Here is a 16,231-nt window from a genome sequence, read left to right as displayed (position 1 = left end):
TCCGGTGGAGTTCCGGAGTCGACGGGAGCACGTTTGGGGTTCGATATATCGCGTCTAGATGAGACACGATATATCGAACTCTGAGAAATCGATTGCTACCTGCCGATCCGGCGGGTAGTGAAGACTTACCCTTAGTGTATGATGTCTACTAAATTCAAAAATATCCCCTTCTATATGCCAAGAGCTCTACCTGGAGTACCTCAAAACTCTGTATAGCAGACAAGCCCATCATTTAGCCAGACTGGATTAAGGAAGGGATTTTGACCATGAGTCAATTAATTGAAATGATACCTTCCTCCCTTTTATGATATTTGAAGAACATGCCATCTCCCATTTGTTTAGTCCTGACCCACCCGAGTTGCTTTATTTTTTCCAAATATTACACACGATGCCAAGACCAATGGCAACACTATAGGCACACTTGGCCAGCAAATTTGAATTAAACAGAGTGCCTAAAAAAGGAATGAAAGGAGGATCTAGACCAATTGTTCTGTGTTAACCAATGGAAGCAAATTTTAGCTAGCACTCTGAACTGTTCCTTGGACCTCTTAAGATTAATCCAGCAGAAAAATCATATAGCCACCTCTCTGACTGCTCAAAACAGGTGCCACTAAGTCAGACTAATGTTGGTCCAACATTAACCCATATGCTCTGGGAATGCTCCTACACCCATATATTTTGGGTAGAACTAAATTGCAGAGTTAATATTTTTTTTATAAAATAAAATTGTTGCAAACTAAACATCTATTTTCAAACCCAATTGATGTTAATTGGACTCTGAATAAAGCTAAAAAAAACTTTGGCTAAGCAGAGCACTAATAATTACTAGAAGACTAGTACTACAAAAATGGAAATCCAAAAATGACCAACAATTCAAGACTTCAGCATAGACGTCATAAACTTGACCACCCTAGGAAGAACTCTATATTGTAAAAGAAAAATGTCAGATATCGGATACTTTCCTGGAAGCATCTGAATTATCCTATTAAATGCATGAGCCCCCATCACTTCCCCTCCTTTCTACTCACTTCCTTTCCTTCCCATCTCTATCCCTCTCCTCTGAACTTAATCTTACTTAATATTTTTCTTTAACTAGTTGGATTTATTATAAACAAATTTTGTTTTTAAATTGTGTAATACAAGTAAGTCAATATATAGAATAAAAGGTTTCAAGTATAGCTAGAGGTAGGTAGCAAATGGTATATAATAAGGATTTTATGTATAGTTAATTTTGTTTTAAATTAACACAAGTTAATAGAAAAAAAGTCCCAGGCATTCTACTTCTGGGACATTTCTACATGATCCCTTAAACTTTGCTTTAAATATACATAATGAATGTTATCTTGTAAACCTTATTCACCAAATGTGTGCATTGACTTTCATGGGATCATTTTGCAAGAAATGTCTACAGGATCTGGTTTCTAGTTAAAGAGGTCCTGTTTACCTTACTGTCAGTATTTCCTACTGTATACTTTTTCAAAGAGCTGAATAATTTTATGCCAAATATACTGATTGCGGTTTATCAAATGTCATGCTTCAGGGTTTAAACTGATGTTTTGAAGGAATCAGGAAGGATTTTCCCACCATATACAGCATTACACAACTTCTTAGATGAATTTGGTTATGTTATTTTAATTTCTTTAGCTTTCTCTGAAGCATCTAGTTTGGGCCACGGCAAGACTGATGAATCAACTATTCGAACCATGATTGCAAATCTAGCAACATTATATGCACTGAAAAAGATACACATGAAATCCATATAACTAATGGTGCAACACTTTATATGATCACTAATGAAAAATAAGAAGCTGAAGCAATGCCTGTCTGCACACATTACTTTCCTCCATCCCATATTCAACTGCGGAATATGCCTTTTATAGCCTTAAACTGATGCTCCACAGGACAACCCCTCAATAGTGATAAAAGTGACCTGAAAGCTGAGAATCAGCGATGGTGTAAAATCTTCCAGTTGAAGTTTTCCATCAGAAAACACTGACTTGAATGAAATGTTCTCAGGAACATATACCTTCTAATAAAAAATGTTCGCAGGAAATTATTGAATTGTTTCATTTTCATAAGGTCAAAAGATTACAATATAACAAAAGTCTAAACAATAAAAAAAATAAATTTTCAGACTATTTCATTTCTGGAAAAATTCTGAGATTTTGACTTCATCCTGATTCTGGATGAAACCATATTTCAAAACCTTGGAATTTCTATCCCAGGGAAATTCCATTTTTCAACCTGCTCTACTGAGAGCTCGCTCTGGTATGCACGAAAGGGGTTGTGGCAGGGAAACAATGAGGTGAGGGGTGGCAGGACTGAAGTTGAGAGAACTTCACTAATCTCTGATAAACACAATCCTCTCCAGAGGACTTTTCTAGCTGATAAAACAGAGCAGTTCTGTGAATGCTCTAATTTGCATCAAGGATCTGTTCAAGCCCCAAGTTTCCCCCAGGTATGGCAGAAGTGGCAAAGGTGTTTTACAGCTACCTTTTCCTCCTCCACTAACTGCACTGAGCATAAGTTTAGCATCACTGAAGACTGCGCCCTAAGGGTCTAGTGCCAATAGAATTCCAAGCAAGGGAACACATCACTGCAAAACATCTGCAAGGAGTTAAAAAACAAAAACACAAAGCCAAAAAACCACAAGCTCAGCCTTGTTACAAGAGCTTCTCAGGGAAAGGAAGAACAAAGAACTAGCATTATGAGTCAATACAGAAGTCAATAGTACATGTGTACCTCTAGGGCAGGGGTCTCAAACATGCGGCCCGCGGAGCTCCCCAGGGGAGCTCCGCAGGGGCCCCCAAGAGAAAAGCGGAGGCTCCCGCCTCCGCCCCTCTCCTGGAGCCTCAGCGCATAGAGCGCCGAGTCTCCGTCCGAGCGCCTGAGCCCCGCCCCGATCCGAGCCGCGTGGGGAGGGGGCGGGGCTGGGAGCTCTGGGCTGAGCGCTGCGCTCGGCGTGGAGCTCCCAGCCCCACCCCCTCACCACGCGGCTCTGAGCGGGACCGCCGGAGACGCGCTCGGGTAAGGGGGGGGGGAAAGCGGGACCCGCCGGGGCCGGGGCCGGGCCCGGGCCGGGCCGGGGGGTGGGGGAGGGAAGCGGGACCCGCCGGGGCCGGGCCGGGGGAAGGGAAGCGGGACCCGCCGGGGCCGGGCCGGGGGGGGGGGGAAGGGAAGCGCTCAGGGCTGGGGCAGAGGATTAGGGTGCGGGGGGATGAGGGGTTCATGATGTGGGGGCGCTCAGGGCTGGGGCAGAGGATTAGGGTGTGGGGGGATGAGGGATCTGGCTGGGGTTGAGGATTAGGGTGCAGGGTCCTAGTGCCTGCCCTCCGCCAGTACTGGCAAGGCAGGCTTCCCTTACCCTGAGCCTCTCCAACCCCAAACCCTCAGCCCCAGCCAGAGCCCTCATTCCCCCCGCACCCTAATCCTCAGCCCCAGCCCTGAGCACCCCCACATCATGAACTCCTCATCCCCCTGCACCCTAATCCTCAGCCCCAGGCAGAGCCCTCATCCCCCCACACCCTAATCCTCTGCCCCAGCCCTGAGCGCCCCCACATCATGAACCCCTCATCCCCCCGCACCCTAATCCTCTGCCCCAGCCCTGAGCGCCCCCACATCATGAACCCCTCATCCACAGCCCTCACCCCACACTCCAAACCTCTTCCCTAGCCCTGAGCCCCCTCGCATCATGAACCCCTCATCCACAGCCCTCACCCCACAGCCCAACCCTCTTCCCTAGCCCTGAGCCCCCTCACATCATGAACCCCTCATCCACAGCCCTCACCCCACAGCCCAACCCTCTTCCCTAGCCCTGAGCCCCCTCGCATCATGAACCCCTCATCCACAGCCCTCACCCCACAGCCCAACCCTCTTCCCTAGCCCTGAGCCCCCTCCTGCATCATGTACCCCTTGCCCTCAGCCCCACAGCCCTCACCCCTGCACTCCCTCCTATCCCCAAACTCCGTCCCAAAGCCTGCACCCCCACCCCCTGCCGCAGCCTGGAGCCTGCATCGAGCACAGAGCCTGCATCCAGACCCCCTCCCCCACCCAAACTCCCTCCCAAAGCCTTAGGCAGTAAATCTAAGTGCGTGTTTTGTCCTTTGAGTGAGGTGCATTACTGAGTGTATATATTTATTAAAACTGCACGCGCTTAGGGGAGGAGGTGGAGAAGAGACAGGGCAGGGGCGGGGCCAGGGGCAGCAAGGGGGCGTGTCAGTGATGCAGCCCTCGGGCCAATGCACTAGTCCTCATGCGGCCCTCGGGGTCATTTGAGTTTGAGACCCCTGCTCTAGGGAGTTACTATAATACATTAGGTGGGGCTTTTTATTTTTTTTAAAATGACTAGGATTTATGTTGTGTAACCAGAAACAAACAGTGACTCTTAAATGATTCTGTGCAAGTTAAAATAAATATTTTTAAAGGAATCTGGAAAGAACATTCTTTACTATTACCCTGTTCAGGGTGCAAAAATGTCTGCATTAGTCAAATTGCAAGATTGATTTCTGGCACCAGGGAACACAAGGTTATAAGAGTTGTAGGAATCATATTCCTGTAATGAAACATGTATAACTAACATCAACAGAACTGCAAGGAAAGTGTCTAGTCCAGCTTTCACTACAGAGTATCAGACTCTGTAATGAGATATTCATGGACTCTTTTTACAACTTGAAAGTTCATATATTATGCACAGTACAAGTGAAGAATGCTGTTGACAGACCATGAACACCAAATTGTAGCATTGCAAATGAAGAGCATGCATATGTTACTCAGTCACAGAATTATTTTTGGCACAGTCAGGCAGGCTAGCAGTTGTTGCTTGGGAGAGGTCCAGAACAACAGGGTACAGACCCTGGAGGAAGTTAAGTAATTGTCCCAATTATCAAAAACTCAGAGGAATACTTTGTGCAAGGAGATTTTTGTTTCATGAATTGCTTTGAAGATTAGAAATATGAAAACAGGGTCAACCTTGCAATTTGCAGGGATCCAAGCAGAGATGGGGTATGTAGGGAATCGGTGGACTGGCAAGAAAATAGCAAACCTGAGTAGTAGTCTCAAGAAATTGCTTGCATTTCAACCATCTGTTATGTACGGGTGTGAATTCATTACCCGCAATTGATCCTCCCTCATAGGCCACCATGGTTCACTGAGCTTCTGTTTTACAATTTTTATCCTTCCCATTTCATTAGCCACAGGTTAAGAATCATGATCTTCTGTCATTTGAGTGAAAAATTTCTTTGGCTCTAGTACATTCTTCACAAAACCTTGGCCAGAGAACCTCTGCACAATTGCAGATTTCAATGTTTCCTGCTGCACAGAGCTGTTGTTGAGTAGACTGAGTATCTGGAACAACCTTTACAGCTTCATAGAAATACAGCCAAAGGCAAAACAATACCAGCGTCAGTAACTGTCAGGCAAGAGTGCTGAAAGTGTGTGTGCCTGCACTCTGTTTGTCCCTGCTCCAGGATAGAGCAGTGCCCCAGGGCTCCCTCCCTGGTGACAATATCTTCACCCTCTTGGGCTTTCTGGCTGTAGCTCTCCAGCTGGAGCACTGTGGTTCAGTTCACTCTCTGCCTCAATGTCCAGGCCACTTTCCCCTAGTGGCTAATGGGGGGTGGGAGGTGGGATCCAGGCCCATCCCCTATTCCAGGTCCCAGCCCAGGGACCCTGTAAATAGTAGCCATCCGCTATGCCCCTTGAACTATGTCACATGGCTTCTCTAATTCCCAGAGCCACTTCCCCGTGGCCCCCTGCCATCTTTTCCCTTACCTCTGGGCCTTGTCCTAATGGAGTCCCAGCAACCACCTGAGGAGTCCTTCTCACTCTCCCTGCCTTCTGGTAGCACTCCCCGCTCTGAGGTTCTGCAGCTCTATCAGTCATCCGCACCCCTCCAGCACCATCAGGGAACTGTACTCCCTCTGGTCCTGAAGCTCTTCTTATACTAGTCTGTTGGGCCCTGATTGGCTGTGTCCCACACAGCCACTCTAGGCAGCTTGGAGGACCTTTCTGGGGGGCAGCGTGTGGCAGGGGCATGAGGCCTCCAGCAGGGGGCCTGAGAGGGTCTGGTATACCCCATCACAGGAATCCATTACTGATGGATGCCCAAATAGCAGCAGTGGCCAGAAATATCTTTTGACTTCAGCTGGTCAGAAGACTACTTTCTCTCTCTCTTTCTCAATTATAGATTTAGGCACAAATAGGCATGCTTCTCTCATATTAAGACTGACTTACTGCTGTACTCTGGGTGAAATTTGGGGCCCACTGAAAGCAATGGCAAAACTTCCACTGACCTAGGGTCAGACTTTCTCTTACTATACCTTGACCTGAGCTAGAAGACCACTGAAAAACTACAGGTGGTTTAGCGACATGTCTACTAAGTGTTGTAACTAATGAAGGAAAATAATTCTTTGGCCTGTGTAAGGAAGGTCAGACTGATCTGAGTTGTCTTTTCTGGATTTACAATCTAGGAATGCCACACTACATTGGCTACCCCTCCAATTCCCAATGCTGTTTAAGGACCTAGCAATAATCTTCAAACGCCTGTACAGACTAAAATCCAGTCATCTCAAAGACATAAGATATCCTAGAGAGAGCTGTGGAGAGAGCTTTCTTCACAACAGCTGCATTCTCTAAGTCTGAATCAACACGTGGCAACAGGTTCAGCTTAAACTTAGTTTGTCTGATTTATCAGTCATATTAAAGTAGTGCTGTATTGTGATATAAACAAAAGGCCTCCCAAAAGGAAATGTATATCAGTCAACACCTGTTAACTTCTGTAAGTAGGCTTGCCACCAGGCAGGCATGCCACCTGAACAGAATTGTTAGAACTCATGGTGCCAATAGTGCTCACAGTCAATGAATATTTTGCATAGAAAGTGTTTATGAAAGGCACCAAACTGACAGCGCTACAAAATTCAGGGGGATTTTCATCTTCCATCAATGAATGTGTATGTAAAATTTGGGGCAGCATATGTCAGCCTGCACAAAATGCTATTTATGCTTCCTCATTGAACATTTGGCTCTAAATATTGTTGTATTCACAGACCAAGCTCAGCACATACTTTGCCAGCTTAAGGTTTTTCAAACTCTGCCACCAAAAGTGTCCAAGTCTGTTAGAAGGTCTGGCCATCTCTAGGTGTCAGAGGAAAATTCAATCTCCATTCTCACTGCATGGAGAAATCACATCCCTCAAAGCCAGAGAAAATAAGTTTGATGTGGGGAAGAACTACCTGGGGGGTTGGGAATGAATCTTTCCCCTCTAGGTGGAGTAAGCACATGGAGAAGCCTTGCACCACCCAGCAGCTGCTAACAGTGGTAGTAATGGCTGTGGCTTGCTGTGTTCTCAGGTATGGGTCATTCAGTTTGTGGATGGAATCCACAGTTGATATCCCATCCCCAACTTGACTTCATAATATCCCTCCTCATTGCTACAGCGAGAAGTGCCTCAGCAGAATTCCAAGGCACACAGGCAGAGGCAGGTGTAGGGTTTGTGGGGCCCCTGGGCCACAGCAAGTGGGGGCCCCTCTCCACTCCTTCTGCCTGCAGTCCCTGCTGGTGCTCTTGCTGGGGAAATGGGGTTGGGTTTGGGGGCTTGCCCTGCTCTGCACAGCCGGTACTCCTGCTGGGGAGCAGGACTGGGACAGAGAGGTGCCCATTTTTCCAGGGCCTCCCAATTGTCCAGGGCCCCTAGGCACAGGCCATTGGCCCAATAGCTAATCCACCACTGCACACAGGTGCCAAATGGAGCTGGACCACAAATGGAACAAATTTATCGTCAATTTGTTTTGCCTAAAATGTGTGCCTTTTTTCAACCAGCTCTACTGTCAGTGTCCCCCCTGCAGAGCTTGTGTGCAAATTGCCATCCCATTTAGTGGGATCTTGAAAGTTATACTGCTTATTGGGTTTTCTGGAGGGGAACAGTTGGCCTCATAGTGGTTTTTTTGTTTGTTTCTCTGCTAAAACTTCCCTAAAGGCTGTGGAAATTATGGGTTAGATTCACATTTTGATCACCCTGAAACAAATCTGCAACCAAACCATCTGAACGCAATCAGGGTCACAGAAAGGAGAGGAGGAGAGGTTTTGATCACCTGAATGGTATCACCCACAACTTCCCTGTCCTTGACCCTGTGGATTCCTTTCTGTGCAGTTTGGGAAGGGGCAGCATAGGGTCAGTAAAGGGATGACTAGGGGGGGGGTCATTAAAATGGTTTCTTCCAAAATCCTGCAGAAGAGCCAGTGGGAAGTAAATGCATTCACCCTCTTGCAGCCCCTCCATGCTATGGAAGCCTATACAATATTAAAAAGGTCCAATGGCACCATGCTATCAAGGAGACCCACAGGGTCTGTAACCAGCACAGAGTCTCAATACTGTGGGCACTGGCTTCCTATGGATCCCAGAGGAGTTTGGAACAGAACTGCTGCCCCTCACCCTGATGGTAGGATTCAAGGAAAAATCTGCAAGGGACTTCTTGTAGAATTTTCCAACTTTCAGACCCAAGGGACATTTCCAAGAAAAGGGGTGATTTGAGCCCTGATGAGCAATTAAGATGATTGTTATTCACTATTTAAAATATACACATTGTTACATTCTGACCTTCGATTCACATCAATAAATCCCAAAATCTCAAAGGGACTTATATTTATATGAGCAAGCAGGATGTGTTCCATGATTAACAGCAACTGCTTATTGTGCCAAATCTTAAAAGAAATTCAGCATTATTGTTTATTCCTGCATCCACTCCCCAGGATCCAAGTTAAACTACTCATTTCTGCAATAGCCAATAAAAAGGTACAACAGAAACTGCCATTAAATTCTTGTAATGGTTTATTTCACTAACATTGTTAATTATTAATTTCTAATTAACAAATTCAGTGTAATAAAAAAGAAACACATCTTTTGTAACCGAGGGTGAAATTCACCTCCCTCTTTAAAGAGACAAATCAAACAGGAAGCCGTGGCCAGCACATCCCTCGGCCCGCACCGCTTCCCGCCGCCCCCATTGGTCTGGGATGGCGAACCGCGGGCAGTGGGAGCCGCAATTGGCCTAACCTGCCAACGTGGCAGGTAAACAAACTGGCCCAGCCCACCAGAGCGCTTACCCTGGCGAGCCGCATGCCAGAGGTTGCCAACCCCTGCCATAGTCTGTCCTACATTCCTTGTGCACCCACTGAAGTCAATGGTATATTGGGGCATACAAGAAATTGGGGACTGTGCCCTTATTTCTTTTGGGACTTATTCTGAAATCACTCCATATGAAACCCACAGGACTCCTGGGTCCTTTATTTGTATTTGTTCTAATTTTCCTCACTGTGCTCCTCATAAAATAGCATATCCAGGCACTGTAGACTATATTTTGCTACACTTAGGCTTTCAAAATCCTTTCTTAAAAGTATTCCAAGTTCTAAAGAACAAAGTCTGCCCTCATATACGCATGAACAGCTTTCACTGAAATAATGGAAGCTAATGGCAGAATAGGAGAGAGAGTGTGTGTGAGAGAGACATTCCAGAGTGTAAAAATACAGTGTTCCCAAAGTTCTGTAATTTATAACATTGTACCAGGTATAATGAAACCTATCTGAATTGATTCACAAATAAATATGCTCATTGATTTAAAATACATCCTCCTTTTCATTTTGGAATATTGGGTTGGTATTCCAATGGGTTTTGTAGATAAATCATAATCTTTCCATATGACATTTTTAATAGAGAGAAGATTGGAAGTGTGAACTGGGTACAATGAAAAATAAGACGGTGTTATCCATCAAACTTCAAGTTAGAAATTGGGAAGGTTAGTATATAAAGTACTTGAGATTCATCTTTATGACCTTAGGTGAACTTCAGCATAAGCCTTTTTTACTACAACTTTGAGAGCTCAGAAAAATCCTCCAGGCAAAGTACCTTATAAAAATAAATCCCACTGTCCCAACCTTCCTTTCTAATGGACTGCAGCATGTTGCCTTCTTGTATTTGTTCCCTTTCTACTGCCTCTGAATTTTCTGAAAATTACTGGAGTCTCCCAGGCAGTTCAGATAGCTGCAAGCCATAGGAGAGTTTAATTAAACGTCTATTGTACTGAATCAGAAATGGGCACATGTGTGACAAGATTTTAAAATATATAGCTCTCACTGTACTACCTGTGTCTCCTGACACTGAATCCCATGATTATGTTTTTTCTTTTGTATAAACGGAATTTTAGTGCCTGTGAAAAATCACTAAAGGACCAGATACTGGCAGATACCATTCAGTACGAAGTCTACCCTATGACTAGTCCCACTGAAATCAATGGGAACAGTTGGCAAGTAAGGTATTACTCAGCAATCATGGGGAAGGATTTCAAGATCTGGTCCTGAACTAACAGAACTGGAAACTGAAGTCTTTTGTTGATGCACAAAAGAGTTACTGGACAGCAATGGTCCAATGCTCTCTTTACTGTCCATCAGCCATGTTATGAAAGGATCTATTCTAGAGCTGAGGGGATAGTTCAATCTTTTTGGGCAGTCAATCTTTCTATAGAAAAATATAGAAATACTGCTAATTAGGAGGCAATTTATGGGTTGTGGACCTTGTTTACTGGAAACTGTGTGGCAAAGAGGGCAGAATTATTATTACATTGTAGGTTGTGATACAGCATGGCCAGAGGGCAGCAGGAGAGTGTTACAAGGGATCCTTATTCCCTGTAAGGGGAAGAAAGTTTGTTATAGATTAACTAGAGCACCTGAAGCCAATTAGAGCACCTGCAGTCAGTCACATGATAAAAAACCCCCTGCTTCAATCAGATGGTGTGGGAGTTGGAGCAGAAGGTTTGGTGTTGGAGCAGAGAACAGTTTGAAGGGAAGCAGAGGACAGTTTGGAGAAGTGCTGTGGTGGGCTAAGAAATCCAAGACCCTAGGTAAGGGGCACCTACCTTGTGCAGAGGGAGGGCAGGAAGCCCCCCACAAGCTGAAGGGCAGGAGAGGGAAGTAGCCCAGGGGAAGGAACTGCCAGTTCAAGTGGTTCACCACTATCCTCAGGGCCCCTGGGGTGGGACCTGGAGTAGAGGGCGGGCCCAGGTCCCTCCCTCTCCACTCCCCTCCTCAAAGGCACTAGTGGGGCAATTAATATTCTAATTCAGGGGCAAGAAATGGTGCCCTGAAACCCCTCCCCCCCAAAGAAGAGAGAGCATGAGACCCATCATAATAGTGCTGGCAATTTGCCACATGGTACAAATATGGCCAGTTTTTCAGATGATGTAAATGAGCACATCTACATTGCCATCAATGGAGCTATGATGATTTTTATCAGTTGAAGATTTAGCTACTAAAATAAAATCCCTGCTCAGAGGATATTACAATCTAATATATATAGATAATACTATGGACAAAACTATCATGAAGGCTCTGTGTCTATCTAGTGCGGTAACAAGAGAGGGAGAAAGGTGATGAAAGAACTTTGTTTTGATTTTGCATGCTAATTTTGGATTACAGTCCTTTGAGGTGTCATATCACCTTAACTTCTGGAGTATCTTTGTGCTTTTGGGGCAGAAGGCTTAGGTGGGGTTTTTGTTCATTTAATAATCCTGCCACATGGGGCAAGTGTCGGTTCTCCAGCTCCTCCCACCCTGGCTCCCTTCCCCAAAATCTCAGGAGAACTGTGTGATCATCACTCTAGGGTTATCTGCAGCCTCACGGGGAGTGTGTCCTGCTTTTGCTACTGTGCATCTCAGTTGGATTTTCTGGCCAAATTTGCTTCCTCTTCACATCACATAGCAGAGGGGGTTAGATGACCCATCACACTCTTCTTTCTCCAGCACAGAATTCTGCCCTGATCCTTGTTTTCACTTGAGTTCATGGGAATTTATTCACTAAAAAGAAATTGCACTCCAGTGATTCTTCCAACTGGCTGCTGCTTTTGTCAGTTTCAGCTGACTACTGCAGCATAGTGGTAGGGTGCTAGGAAGGATGTTAGCACCAGGCTCTGTCACACTCAGATGAAGCAATCAGATAAATTCAGTATGCAGGAGCAAGTCAGGCCAGACACAAGCTTAATACATGAACAGTGTACGCAGAAGATAGAGCTTGTATGCTTGGGGGAGTTTGTTCAGAAGTGTTCAAATCTCAGACAAACATCTCACAGGAACTTTCATATTATGCACCATTGAGGTAATCTTGGGAACAAGTTTAACCATGTAGCTAGAGGGACTTCCCATCGTGAACAGGAAACCCCAGGCTGATGAGCAGTCCACCAATTTGGCAGGAAAACCAGCACAATAGGGCCCAATCCTGTTTGGGATTCTATAGCAGTGTAAATAAATATATAAAAATAATGCAAGCAAAGCCACAGGTTTAAAATCTCATCCCACAGATGTTATGCCCCAGTCAGTGTTTTAGGGATACACAGCAATAGGTGTGGGAGGCCATTATTTTTTTAAGTGAAGTGCTCCTTATCTGAATGTTCAGTGACCCTCACCCTAGTCTTATCATTGCCTTTCCCATCTGCAAACAGCTATCCACCAGCTGAGCTGAAAGAGGTAGCTGGCAGGAACCAAAGGCCCTATCCAAAGCCTATTAAGCCAAAGGAAAGACTCCTATTGACTTTTTTTTGGCACAGGCCCCAGCAAAGGGCCACTGAGCAGTTGAGACAAGCCTTCCTGCTGGCAGAGAGCAATGAGGAGAAAGAGTCATGTGGAGTATTGGGGTTGGACTAGGGCAGGCAAGTTGGAAGGAATGATGGGAAAGGGACAAATGCGACAAAGGGAGCCATAGGAGAACCAATGGCAACAGACCAGAGGAAGTGAAGCAACCCTCTCGCCCCATTGCCCTTTTTTCCCCTCCCAAGGTACAAAAAACAAACCAAAAAGACCCCCATCAGATTCAGGTAGTTGTCCCTGACTTATTTGGAGAACTAACCAAGGCAACATCTTTATCATGTTTGTAGGTACCAGAATGCTTCATCCAGAACTGAAATGAATCTCTGAGGTGGTTGACAACTCTTTAATAGCCATATACAGCATAATAGCCTAATACAGAAGCTTAAGACAGGAAATGAAGAATGCTTTGTCCAAATGCAATCACAGGGCATATTTAGCCAGGCAGAATGCATAGTAATTCATGCTGGAGTTTGGCCAGGCCGCTGGAAGAAGTACCCCTGCTTTGGTGAAGAGTGCTTTGGGATCTTTCATGACTGTGAGTAGAAAAAGTGTTGGGATTAGATTTGCATCTACTACTCACGCGCTGTTTATTTTTATTTCGGTTCCCCTTTATGGTCTTTTACAGCACTCAGGGAAGTTTTTCACACCCAGAATATCCTTGCTGCTGATGTTGTGTTTTCCTTCAGGTTCAGCTACTTAGAATGTTGATGTTTTAATAGTCTCACCCTCTGCTCAATGCATATGATAAAAAAGATGTATTTAGAAGTCAGAGTTAGCTATGTATAAACTGATTATCTGTATATAAACCTACCTGTGCATCAAATTCCCATGATTACTGCATTAAGATTACTGTAAACGTAAAATCCCAACATTGTAATAAATGTGTTAGTTTCTGAGTTATTATGACTTACTATTTATATTCTGGTAGCATCCAGACTCTCTAACTGAGATAGGGACCAGTGTCTGCTTCAAAAAGCTTGCAGTCTGAATAGGCAAGACAAACAAATGGTGGGAGAAAAGACGTATTATCCTCATTTTATAGATGGGAAAACAGAGGCACAGAGCTAAAGCGACTTGCCCTAGGTGGTAGAGTTGGGAATACAATGCCCTTTTCTCAACTCCGTCACCAATGCTCCACTCACTAGACCATTCTACCTTTGAATTGAGTAGGGGTTTTATTTTGTTTTTAGAAAAGATCAAAACATTCTTTCAGCATAATTGATACTTTGAACACACACACACAGTCTTGCAGCCCTTTACTAATAAATAGTTGGTTAAAAATGATACCGTCTTTCCTAGAGACAGTTAAACCAACTGAAACGTGTTATACTTGAAATATAATGGTGATAGACACTAATACATTCAAGAATTGATACAAAGCTCACTGAAAACAAAGAAAGAACTCCTATGTTTAAATTTTTGCCAAGACTGTTGTTTATGAAAGAAGTCACTGAAACTGGAGGTATTATTTTAAAATGATCTTAAAATAGGAAAAAAGATTTTTATTTAACTTTTACTGCCTGCAGTGCTAAACTGTCAAAAGCATTGCTATTTCCCCCAGTAATTACTATACAGGCTAAGTAATTATACTCTTCCCATAGCACCAACCTTTCACACGTTAGGTGACAGAGAAGAGCAAAGAATATAGCAATAGCATTACGAAGTGCTTTGAGTATGGATTTGTGTAATATTCTGTATATTTGCTCATTGTGATACCTTCGGGGTACATGTCTATTAATTTGGTAATGTTTTTGTCAGCATTTCAGTTCTTAAGAAATTAATGATGCAGTATCAAGGGAAGACACTGAAACTCTTAACACTAAAGGAAATGCACTTTGTATGCACTGTCCTGGAGAGAGTGTAGGTATCTGTATAACACAATGTCATGACACTTTATTATACAGAGTTCTTGCTAGTTAAAGTTGCTAGTTCTAGTGATCACAGTCAAATTTGTTGCCATCATGTAATACAAAGGGATATGTCAAGGAGGGCGGGGGCGGAGGGTGGGAGGGGAGAACAGTCCCATTAAATGAGGAATCAGAGACAGTAAGATGAAAGGAAGAAAATAATTCACATAACTATCCTTTTTGTTGTTTTGATGTTACAGTGAGTTCTGAATTGCTGCTCCTTTCTGTGACCCAAGTTTGTTTCTTTGTTCTTTCATGGAATGGAAGTAATCTTTATGCCATTACTTTTGCAAAACTAATACAGATTTCTGTGTGTTTTATTCAAGTAACCACATCAAGCAGCTTCCAGTTCCAAATGCATTGAAGAAGCATTAGTGATGATCACTTTGATCTTTGATTAATCTTTTAACATAGCATTAGGTACTGTGAGATCTTTGGTAATGCGGCGGGACTAGCAGCCACGGATAAAGCATAAAATAGCTCATACTATTTCTTTAGCTCAACTGCCAGCATGCTTATGTGATAAGTAAGCCTTGAAATACAGTACCTGTGGAGTAATTGCAACAGGTATGATAATTTATCGAGATGAATGGTCTGTAATGCTGAATGATTCTGCAGACATTACTATGAGCAGATATGGGGCTTTGTGAGTGAAGAGTGTAGTTGTGTGGGCTGAGGGTACGAAAGGGAAACAGAAACTCTGTGATAGGAAAAAAGGAGAGCTGGGCAAATTTATTTCTGACTAATTGTTTTTCACTCGAGTAAAAATGTTTCATTTCAACTGATTTGTTTTGTAAAAGCTGAAACATTACAATTCCATTCAGCACCACTTTTAGAAGTTGTAGAAACCAGCTCCACAGCTGCTTCGAGCATATCTTCTTCCAGAGATTAGTGGAGGGCAAAACAACAGTGGGTTTGGAATGAGTATTGGTAATGTCACTGGTGGTCCTGATGTGAGGAGGTAAGAATGGAGAATCATCAGCACCACTAAGAAGTTAGAGCATCCTCAGCAATAAAACAAGAGTGCCGATTTTTTTTTTTTTACTATAGTAAAAATATTCTGGTGATGACTTGAAGTAGCTGGCTGTTAGAGATGGATTCATAGATTCATAGATTCTAGGACTGGAAGGGACCTCGAGAGTCCAGTCCCCTGCCCTCATGGTGGGACCAAATGCTGTCTAGACAAGCCCTGATAGACATTTATTTAACCTACTCTCAAATATCTCCAGAGATGGAGATTCCACAACCTCCCTAGTCAGTTTATTCCAGGGTTTAACCATCCTGACAGTTAGGAACTTTTTCCTAATGTCCAACCTAAACCTCCCTTGCTGCAGTTTAAGCCCATTGCTTCTTGTTCCATCCTTAGAGGCTACGGTGAACAAGTTTTCCCCCTCCTCCTTATTACACCCTTTTAGATACCTGAAAACTGCTATCATGTCCCCTCTCAGTCTTCTCTTTTCCAAACTAAACAAACCCAATTCTTTCAGCCTGCCTTCATAGGTCATGTTCTCTAGACCTTTAATCATGCTTGTTGCTCTTCTCTGGACCCTCTCCAGTTTCTCCACATCTTTCTTGAAATGCAGTGCCCAGAACTGAACACAGTCCTCCAGTTGAGGCCTAACCAGCGCAGAGTAGAGCGGAAGAATGACTTCTCGTGTCTTGCTCACAACACACCTGTTAATGCATCCCAGAATCATG

The 16,231-nt window shown here is 44.1% G+C and overlaps 1 long non-coding RNA gene across 1 annotated transcript in view; it reads left to right on the top strand.

Moving 5' to 3' along the window:
* Positions 1-13,437, top strand: part of LOC123378830 — a 61,457-nt gene extending 48,020 nt beyond the window's left edge. The window contains exons 3-4 of the long non-coding RNA XR_006582752.1: positions 9,707-9,788; positions 12,914-13,437. This is a non-coding gene — a long non-coding RNA (uncharacterized LOC123378830). The remainder of the gene's footprint in view (positions 1-9,706; positions 9,789-12,913) is intronic.
* The last annotated feature ends 2,794 nt before the right edge of the window (positions 13,438-16,231 follow it).

Source organism: Mauremys mutica, chromosome 10, assembly GCF_020497125.1.
Source record: "Mauremys mutica isolate MM-2020 ecotype Southern chromosome 10, ASM2049712v1, whole genome shotgun sequence".
In the NCBI taxonomy this organism is placed as follows: domain Eukaryota; kingdom Metazoa; phylum Chordata; order Testudines; family Geoemydidae; genus Mauremys; species Mauremys mutica.
This window is presented reverse-complemented; position numbering and strand designations above follow the sequence as displayed.